The sequence below is a fragment of the Hyperolius riggenbachi genome, chromosome 10 (genome assembly GCF_040937935.1).
Source record: "Hyperolius riggenbachi isolate aHypRig1 chromosome 10, aHypRig1.pri, whole genome shotgun sequence".
NCBI classification, from domain to species: Eukaryota; Metazoa; Chordata; class Amphibia; order Anura; family Hyperoliidae; genus Hyperolius; species Hyperolius riggenbachi.
The window spans coordinates 200,644,562-200,655,548 of NC_090655.1; the positions used below are offsets into that span (position 1 = coordinate 200,644,562).

Genomic DNA, 10,987 nt, shown 5'->3' on the forward strand with positions numbered 1-10,987 from the left:
AATTACTAGCAATTTGTGGTAGCGCTTTGTAAGCAATTTCCCTGCCCCTATCCAATACATTAGAGTGGAAACACTCCCAAAATGCTGCACGTCCTGCAATTGCGATTTCGCTAATCGCAATCACTCTATTGTGATCTGCTCCATCCACTAATATTGGCGAAGCGATTTGAGAAATCACAAGCAAACTAAAAGTGATGCCAAGTGATCCCAAAACGCTGCCAAAAATGCTCTAGCTGGTCGCAGCCCTAAGAAACAAAATTCAGCTGGTCGAAATCATTCACGGCCTTGAAAAGGGGCAATGCATTTGGGAGGCACAGAAACATGAAACCAAGCAAAGCCTAGTATTCTAAATGCCCGGATTAAATCTAAACACAATAATCATACCGTCATGTATATCATTTAATAACATCTGTAGTAAAAGATGTCTATGCTAGACACACATCAACTTCTAAGATCAATGTAGCTTCTCTTTGACGTCTAGTAAGCAGTGAACGCAAATAAGTTTTCCAGTGAAGACCGAGCAGATAGCAGTAAGTACTCTCACCTCTTAGCACACGCAGTTACCTCTGTATCTCTGTGTCTGTGCTGTAGGTTGTGTGATATAAAGCTCTGAGAATAAAGTAACAAGCAGAGAAAAAAGGGGAGGAGCTCCGCTATATCAAAAACTTCTCTCAGAATATAACAACAAGAGCAGGAAGTAAACGGCCGAAATGCTTGCCCTCCTCTGCATTTCATGTCCTGGAAAATATGTGGTTGTTCGAGTTTATGCTAGCTGATGCACTCGGCTGAGTGAAATCCACCAGACACTGATGAAATGATCAAAGATTTATTCGTGACCTAACAGTGGTCACTGTAGAAATGAAGTAGGGTATTGTACCATGCTAGCCATCAGTAAAAGCAAGAAGTTTTAAATCAGGATGATACCATTTATTGGCTAACTAAAAAGAATAAGAATAAGCGAGCTTTCGGCTTTGCAGCCTTCGTCAGGCTTACAATCCTGTATGCTTGCAGGCTGATGGTACAGACAGCTTTATACATGCAACATCAAAAGGGGGTACATAGATTTTTTTCAAGCATAAATACCGTATTTTTCGGACTATAAGACGCACTTTTTCTCCCCCAAATTTGGGGGTGAAAAGTGAGTGCGTCTTATAGTCCGAATGCTACATATTTTGGCCAGTGCAGCTGTCTCTTCCACCCTCCCCCAGTAATCCCTGCGGTAATTTACCAGCATGTGGAGGAGCCTGAGGATAGCGGCGAGGCTGAGAATACTGTAGCAAGTTTTAATTGCATGCCGCGATGCCCGCTGCCTATCTACTGCTATAATGGTGATCGGAGGGAGACAGGTAGTTGGGCAGCTGATGTAATAGCAGAGCGCTGAGGCTGTTATCAAGATCTGTATCGGGCTTACCGTAATTGCCTGCCCGCTGTTTATCTGTTGCTATGTCGGGTGAAGTGAGAGAGGAAGCCGGGCGGCTCATAGCTGGCTCGCACGCTGCTATGAACCGGCTCGCACGCTGCTATGAACCGGCTCGCACGCTGCTATGAACCGGCTCGCACGCTGCTATGAACCGGCTCGCACGCTGCTTTGAGCCGGCTCGCACGCTACTAAGAGCCGCCCGGCTTCCTCTCTCACTTCACCCGACATACAGTAGAAGCAAATAGGCAGCGGACAGGCAATTACGGTAAGCCCGATACAGATCTTGATAACAGCCTCAGCGCTTTATTACATCAGCTGCCCAACTTCCTGTCTCCCTCCGATCACCATTATAGCAGTAGATAGGCAGCGGGCATCGCGGCATGAAATGAAAACTTGCTACAGTATTCTCAGCCTCGCCGCTATCCTCAGGCTCCCGTGCCCGGACGTACAAGGAAGTGGAGGGCGGAGCTGCATGGCGGAGGTGAACAGCGGCGCCACAGTTGAATACCTCTCTCGTGGCTGCCGCTAATGGCTCGCCAAGCCTCTATACGTGATCTGATGGGCTTCTATTTGGTCCCCTGCTGCTGTTGCCAAATGCACCTTCCTCCTGGATAAAAGTTAACAGACACTAGCTGGGTGCCCACCTCTTCATAACCCTGCCTGGTGGCTGCAATTGAATGGCCAGGTGAAGACCTATAATTACTATAAGGACACAAAATGGATGTGAGTACTGTTAAGAATGCTGATTGTTTGTGCTAGCTGTGCACTGGCTGTTTTTGAAATGCTGTCTTTGCAAGCTTTTTGGTCTTGTGATTGATTTCCATAGGTTGTAGTCCTAGGTGCAGGCCACTGGAGTGTTGTTCTTCAATGGGGTTCTCCACATTGCAGTTATATTGCAACACAAACCTCCTGTTCTAGCTTCAATTAGGGTATAACAACTGTAACTGGGAGAAGGAAATTATTGGGGGGTCAAAAGAATAACAGAAGACTGCTTGGGTGGGGGGAGCTCCACAAGATGCTCCTGCACCATAGATGCACCTAGTTTTATATTTTTTTCCCTGATTTTTGTGTTTTAAATCTAGGTGCGTCTTATGGTCCGGAGCGTCTTATAGTCCGAAAAATACGGTACCTGTCATTAAGATGCCTTAAGTGAAACAGAACATCTAAATGGGGTGGAAGGTTTTTAGCGGAGATAAGAATCCTTGTTTACACCATGTTACCAGACCTGGGAGTTGGACTGTCCCAGAGGCATCGTAAATTCTGAGTTCACAAGTTTAGCTATATAGGCTGAGAAAGTGTTTGGCATTAAATATCCTCAGCCTCATACCAATATAAAAAAGTTTTTGTCCTTATTCAAGCCTTTATCCACTGCTTTAAACCAGTTTATACATTTTGTTTCTGCTATTAACCAATCACTTGACATTTTGAAGCCACCATTCAGGGCAGTTACACAAAGATCATACATGCTGTGTCCGTTGGAACATCCCCATGATGATGGTATTGCGGCCTGTCGTAAATATCTTCAGGGTCAGGGCATACCAGTAAAGCCTATTGCTGGACTGATCAAATTCATTCTCACTCATAATTATTTCACTTTTGTACAGGACCTCTATTTACAGCAGATGGGCATGGCAATTGGTTCACGATTTGCACCACAGTATGCAAATCTCTTCATGGCCAAAATTGAAGAGGAATACCTCAATGCATGTCACATAAAACCCATGGCCTACTTCCGCTTCATTGATGATATTTTAATCATCTGGTCCGCAAGTGAGGATGATCTTCTCCAGTTCCACAGGAACTTCAATGCCTTCCATCCTACAATCAAATTGAAACTTACCTACTCTCACACAGAAATTGACTTTCTGGACACCACCATATACATCAGGGGTGCCAACCTACAAACGTCTGTGTATCGCAAACCTACAGATCGTCCCACATACCAAAGATATGACAGTTTTCATCCCAAGCACATTAAGAACTCTATAATTTACAGCCAGGCTATAAGGAACAAACGGATTTGTTCTGACAGGATGGACAGAGACAAGCACCTAGATCATCTTAAGAACACTTTCATTAAACAAGGTTACAGTCTATCTATGACTGAGGCCCAAATCAGGAAAGCCAACATCATCCCCAGGACTGAACTTCTGAAATATAAGCAAAACCAGAAAGAGTATTGTGTCCCTTTGGTTGTCACCTACAACCCACACCTGGAAATCTTAAGGAGGATTGCTAAGGAACTTCATCCCATTTTGCACAAGGATCACAGACTATGGAAGATATTCCCTAAACCTCCATTCTTGTCATATCGGCAACCTCACAATCTGAAACAGATGATTGTCAGGAGTTCTTTGAATAGGCCACAACAAAACGGAACATCACCCTGCCGACAAAAAAGGTGTGGGACCTGCAGACACATTTACTCCACTGACAGGTTAACGATACCAGGTTCACAACAGGAGTACAGAGTACAGGGCACATTTTCCTGTGGATCCACCAATCTGGTATATCTGATCATGTGCGCTAAATGCAGGGGCGTAACTAAGCCCCACCGGGCCCCCCTGCAGAATTTCAGAGCGCCCCCCCCCCCCGGGGCCCGCTCGTGGCCGTTTTTTGGGTGCTGGAGGGGTGGCAGCATGAGGGGAAAGCCTTGCCCACAGTCGGCGGGGAGAGGGGAAGTTCCCCCCCCTCCCTCACCTCGGGGCTCTCCCCTCTGCGCTCCCCTCCGGAAGCGGAAGTGACGTCAGCCGCTAGAGCAAGAAGGCGGCGATGGAACGCAAGGAAGAAGGTATGTATCCTGCCGCCGCTGCTGCTCGCTGCCCACACACGTTCACTAGCTGGAGGGGAGCGCAGAGGGGAGAGCCCCGAGGTGAGGGAGAGGGGGGAACTTCCCCTCTCCCCGCCGACTGTGGGCAAGGCTTTCCCCTCATGCTGCCACCCCTCCAGCCCCCAAAAAACGGCCCCGAGCGGGCCCCAGGGGGGGGCCGGGCCCCCCGCGGGCGCAGGCGCTGCAGGGCCTATTGTTACGCCCCTGGCTAAATGCCCCAATGTTATGTACGTGAGAGAAACTGGACAAACTCTGCGCAAGCGTATGAATGGACACAGGCACACTATTAACGATGCCAAATCTGAACTCCCAGTTGCTACGCACTTTTGTTCCAATGGACACAGCATGTATGATCTTTGTGTCACTGCCCTGAAGGGTGGCTTCAAAACGTCAAATGATCGATTAATAGCAGAAACAAAATGTATAAATTGGTTCAAAGCAGTGGATAAAGGCTTGAACAAGGATAAAAACTTTTTATATTGGTATGAGACTGAGGATATTTAATGCCAAACACTTTCTCAGCCTATATAGCTAAACTTGTGAACTCAGAATTTACGATGCCTCTGGGACCGTCCAACTCCCAGGTCTTGTAACATAGTGTAAACAAGGATTCTGATCTCCGCTAACAACCTTCCACCCCATTTAGATGTTCTGTTTCACTTAAGGCATCTTAATGACATGTATTTATGCTTAAAAAAAATATATGTACCCCCTTTTAAAGTTGCATGTGTGATGATATATGTGGTGATGATGATATATATGGTATGTAACGATCGGTGTCAGCTCGCAGAGAGAATCTGATTATTGGTGATCTGCAGTATCACCAATAATACAGATATAGTGCTAACCTCTGGACACCTCTAAATATGTATATAGTGAGTGTTTGGTGTAACAGTATGACTTAGAGTAACCCACCTGAAGAGCAGGTGGCCCTAGGCAGTACAGGAAGTACTGCTATAGAGAGTACAGAAACCTTCCAGCAGCCTGAGACTCTCCAAGGGGTGGAGTCAGGCTGAAGGTAGGAAGGACCAGAGAGTGAGTGACACCTGGAGGTGGATGTCACTGACTGATCTGGAGACTATCTGATCCCCCCTTGGCTATCATAAAAGTTCTGCCTTTCAGTGTGCGCGCGTGTATTCCTAAACCTATGTGAACTAACAGGCTCAGCCACCCCAGCTGCACGCTGCTGCGTGCAAAGTGCAAACCGCCGCGCTGGACGCGGAACCAGCCGCCTTGCTATCAGTACATGCGGCGGCTTTTCTGCGTTCTGCCATGTCACTAGATGCATGCTTCCGCGTGCAGACCGCCGTGTTGGACGCGGAATCAGCCGCCTTGCTGTCAGTACACGCGGCGGCTTTTCCGCGTTTTCTTACACGGTAATATGCAGAACATGGTGGCCATTTTTGATTAGTATCTAAGGTAGCCTCAATCTTGTTTGTCTACCTCACATGTGTGGGGCTATGACATAGTTGTCACCTGGAAATAGCACATTTGCATCTAAAGGTGAACTCTTGTGAATAGTAGGAGCAGGAAATGCTGAATTGGTTTGCTAGCCTCCAGCAAGGAAATGGTTAATTAGGCAAACAGCCAGCCATGTTCTTACCTTTGGCCTGCTATAAAATACTGTCTCATATGTGTATTTTGCTTTGGAGCTCGTGTCACCTGTAACTTGTAGTAGGGAAGTTTAGAATGCCTATAAACAAGAAAACGGGTAATTAGATTATTAGCCAGCCATTGTCCAGAATTCACACCTGGACTGGCTGCAGTGTGCTTTGATGTAGATCAAACCAGGACAGGAGCCCGGAATTTACATAGGACAGCCTGCTGGAATGTTAAAGAACTCTAGGACAGCCAGGAAGCCCTTACTCAGAAGTCTTTTGATGTGTGTGTTAAATACAATTTTACCTATGAAAATTAGATCTATGGGGAGATGGTAAATGTCTGGAAATTTAATTAAAACTAGTCCCCCCCCTTCCAAATGGGCTTGCAGCCTCAAGGCATATCTCCCAGCATAAAAGGCAGGGGCAAATACCTAAAATCAGTCCGCTCCTGATGGCAGCTGAGCTAGGTGGACTCCTGAGCCAATCAGAACTGTGTCTGTCCACAAAATCAAGTTCAAGGTTCTTCTATATTGATTCCCGTTTATTTTGACAAGCAAATATCCTTGTTTGTATCTTTGTTTCTTATACTTTGTATTTTTTACTTTGTTTTTGTAAATCTTTTGTATATATTACGTTCTGCACTGTTCCACTTTTTCCTGGAATATTACATATTTGTTTAATAAGCTTGACTTCTGATGTACTAAAGCAGCTCATAGCCTAGAGAGAGATTGCCGTGTAATTTGCGTTACAAGTTCAGTGCCTGATTGTACTGCTGGGATTGTGCCTTGCTACTGTGTGATTATATTGTGTGTGTGGCGTTCCCGTATTTGGCCTAAAGCGCAAAGCTGACCCAAATACGAAAACGTGGACTGCATGCAGGCCACTCGACAGCAGAGTGGGAATTGTTGAAGTGTCTAGCAGCAGCTAGTGGTGGCAGTAAGAATTGTTTTTGAGGGGTGACAGCCTTGTGTTAGCTTGAATAAGGCTGCTCCCCTCGCGATCTAATCTAACCCCCAGTCGGGAACCGTATCTGCAGACGTGCCGTGGGGCCGGTTCCTGACATAATTGGCTGGCAGTGGTGGGAACGTTTAGTACATTAGTACGCAGTTTAGCTCTCTATTCTGAGTACTAAAGGCTGGAAGCAGTTAGAAGCGACTAGCCTACAGAAGTCTACTCAGTGCAGAATCTATATACCTTTTTTTTTTTTTTCACAAAGGTACACACTTGGCATTTTGTTTTCCCTCCCCCCTTTTTCTTTTTATTTGGCAATACGATGGCTCAAAAAGCAACCAGCTATAAGAAACCGAATCAAAATGACTTACTCAACCTGTGTGAGCACAGAGGCATCGAGACGGTGAGAGGCCAGACTAAGGAGCAGTTAGTTCGTGCCCTCGAGGAGTATGATGAGGCAGAGCAAGCCCGTGCTCCAACGCCAGCAGATGCAGCTCACAACACATCAAAGGATGAATCGCTCCCGCCACAGGATGCGAGTGGAGACGATGTCCTGGATGATCCACTGAACACGGAGATGACATCTCTGAAAGCTGATCTACAGCTACTGGGCTCGACTGATCCCGAACTGCGCCTAAAGCTGATCCTGGAACATTGGCAAGCCAAGAGGGAAGGAGCTGAACAGCGACACCAGCTGGAGCTGGCTAAACTTCAGCAGCAGAACCGGTCTGCTGGACCCGCAGAATGTAAAGGTGAGTGAGTCCACAGAATCCCCCTAGATATGTTCCCCGCTATGGACAAAGACTCTGATATAGACACTTTCTTACAGGGGTTTGAAAGGACTTGTCATCAGTATGGGTTGCTGAGTGGCTGAGAGGCAAGGCCCTGGAAGCCTTTGTGAGGCTTCCCCGGAAGAAAGAAGTGGACTTTGAGGCGATTAAGCAAGCCATCATTAAGCGATATCACCTCACACCTGAGGTGTATCGCAAACGTTTCAGGACAGTACAGCGATGTCCTAATGACAGTTACCTGGATCATGCTTGCAACCTGCGCACTGCCTTCCAGCAGTGGTTAACAGGACTGTCAGTCAAAACCTTCGATGCCCTGCAGGAACTGATGATCAAGGACCAGTTCCTACACACTTGTCCTGCTGAGGTCCAGTTCTTTGTGCTGGATCGAGAGCCAAAGACAGTGGATGAGCCTGCTGAAATTGCAAATTCCTACACAGCTCATCGAGCATCCGAGTCCCGGAGGACTACTGCACCCAGCTGGAGGGGGGAACAGATTGCTAAACCTGCTTCACCAATCACCCAGAGAGACAAGCACCGCCGTCTCCTGGATTCCAGCCACCAAACACTGACACCTGGAAATGCTTTGTATGTGACAAGGTGGGTCATATCAGCGTGACTTGCCCAGAGAGGAAGAGGGAGGCCCAAAAATCCAGTGAGGCCCCAAACCCCAGTAAAGTCCAAGCTGTGTTGTGTGCTACCATTTTACACACTTTAACGACCTTATACAAGACCACCTAAAATATAACTTTTAATTTATTATCTAAAATCTTTATCTACTATTCATGATTAAATTCACATTAACCTAGTTGAGTTGTTTTGGAGACCAAGTATAAATAAAGAAGGACTAAACCATGTTTGGTAGTCAATTCTTATCTACCCCAATACTAGGCGCTAAAATTACATGTGCTGAGCTACTTCTAAATGAAGAAAAACCCTCCACCTAAACCGACATGTTTCGGCTCCTTAAAAAGGGGAGCCGTCGTCAGGGCTAGAGTACTAAAGTGCTTAGGGTGCTAAGTGCATAATAGAAAGTACACACAGCTATTTACAAATCATGAATAAAACAAAAGAAATGGGAGCTCTGCTCCCTAGCAAGGTCAGCAATCAAATGAGGCTGTCTCACAGCCTTACTTATATACCTTGAGGAGTGGGTGGGGTCTAGTAGGTCATACCCCCCATTCTAAGACATCCTCCTATTGGTTATATTGATTGTCATTCATAAGAGCTCTACAGGCATTGGTTAAATTAGCTTTGGCATCTCTTGCCATGTATCTTCAAATAAGCCTTTTATAAGTCCCCCGCTGTTCACAAAGGATATGGTGTGTGCATTATCACCTGTATATCCGATCCGTGATAGGACAGAGACCCTATCCTCTTCCAAAGTTGAAAACGCTGAATTCAGCGGTCTTTCCCATAGATTACCATTAGAGATCAGCTATTGGTCAGAGGAGAGCATGTGATCTAACGTCACATGGCCTCTCCGTGTAGATGTTTCACAGTGTGAGCTGAGTATTCCCTTACACGCTCCCCTATTGGATAAGGGGAAGCATGTGGCCATTTCTCCTCGTATCCTACCCTCCTCTTTTGTATGCGGCGTCTTACCACTATCAGTATTATGCGGAGACACAAGCGGAGGAGAGGGGGCGTGGCCTAGCGTCTGCAACGCTGTTGTCCTGGCAACCTCTTAGTTGTGTTTACGGAAGGGTAGGGTCTCCGTATCCGATACCAATAATCAGTAGTTCTCCACTCACCATATTTCTGATGAGATATTATAGAGTACATTAGTCCTTGCTATATTTACACGTGGAGAAGTCGTACTACCGATTACTGATAAATCTCCATTCACCACCTCAGGTTAAATATATAGTTACAAAAACACATGATCACTTGGTAAGTATTTAAAACCATATATACATCCAAAGATTATATTAGGTGGATGTACTCAAGTATATATAGATTCTGTGACATCATAAGTTGTTTCGCCCACAAGCACTTTTATATATATATATATATATATATATATATCAAATAAGCACATACATAAGCAAGAATGACATACTATGGTAAGTATATAAAAATGCATCCCACTGCCGATAAAGGAAAGAAAATCAGTATTGTTCTTGCAATAATATATTCGCAGTCAAATGTGTGTTTAATATATATATTCAATAAACTTTTGGGGCGTCTCGGTGTCACAATCTATCCAATAAACTATGTTAAAACATTTATGTGTTGTAATCTATTCAGTAGTATTTACCCTACACACATATAGGGGTAAAGAGATGAAAATATATATGAAAGGTAAATGGACACATTGTCTTGTGATTATATAGAGACAAAACCATAATATGCATATGTCACAGACAAGGAACCACATCGGGCAACTGAGGATTGGACACATCTATAAATCAAATATATCATATTAGGGACATCCCCATCCATAGACAAGGTAGTCAATCTGCATATAGATGACGCGAATGATCCCATGTCTGCACATCCAGGCAGGTAAGTATGTATCTCCGGTGTCACTGTAATGATAGATATCAGTATATGGGTAATGCAGAAACCCCCCCAAAAAATGGGGGGAATTTTACTTCGGTTATTTGTTATTATACAGAGATGTTGACTTATAATGCACACATCCAATCTATATGTGAACCACTTCTCAAATCAGATAAAGGGAGTATATGTAAACCCTTCATTTAGACCATTGGGGCTCATAATTCCCAGACGATAGATCCACTTTGCCTCCAATTGACGCAGCTTTAAATCTAGATTACCACCTCTAGGGCCCATTTTCCATTGTTGTACAACAAAAATTTTTAAGCATCTCTCATCTCCACCATGTACCTCTCTAAAGTGTCTCGACACGGGAGTATTTTTCGGGTTCCTAATATTGCCCAAGTGTTCTAAGATTCTCTGTTTCACCTGTCTTGTTGTTTCTCCTATATACAGGAGGGGACATGGGCATTCAATCCCGTATATCACCCCTTCCGTCTCACATTTGAAAAAATCCAATATTTGGTAGGGTCTTCCATCCTTTGGGGCTATGAATTCCTTACATGTTTTTACATTAATGCATGCTTTACAGCGTCCGCATTTATACATGCCGTTCAATGGTTTTTCAAGCCATGTTTTCTTTATTGGTTTGTTTGTTACTGGTAGAAAAGAATGGACAAATTGGTCTCCAATATTTCTGCCCCTCCTGTACGTAAACATTGGGGTATTTGGAAGAATCTCCTTTAACTGGGTGTCCAATTCGAGGACAGTCCAGTGTTTTTTCACAATTTTTTTGATTTCCTCTGAATCCTGGGAGAAAGTGCTAACAATTCGCATTTTGCCAGCCTGTGTATCCCCCTGTTTTTCTTTTGGTATAAGGAGGTCCTCCCTTGCA

General features: G+C 45.0%; 1 protein-coding gene across 1 annotated transcript in view; it reads right to left on the minus strand.

Moving 5' to 3' along the window:
* Window positions 1-621, minus strand: part of LOC137534226 (transmembrane protein 176B-like) — a 171,334-nt gene extending 170,713 nt beyond the window's left edge. The window contains exon 1 of the mRNA XM_068255631.1: window positions 545-621. The gene's annotated coding sequence lies outside the window, so the exon portion shown is untranslated. The remainder of the gene's footprint in view (window positions 1-544) is intronic.
* Window positions 622-10,987: the final 10,366 nt, after the last annotated feature.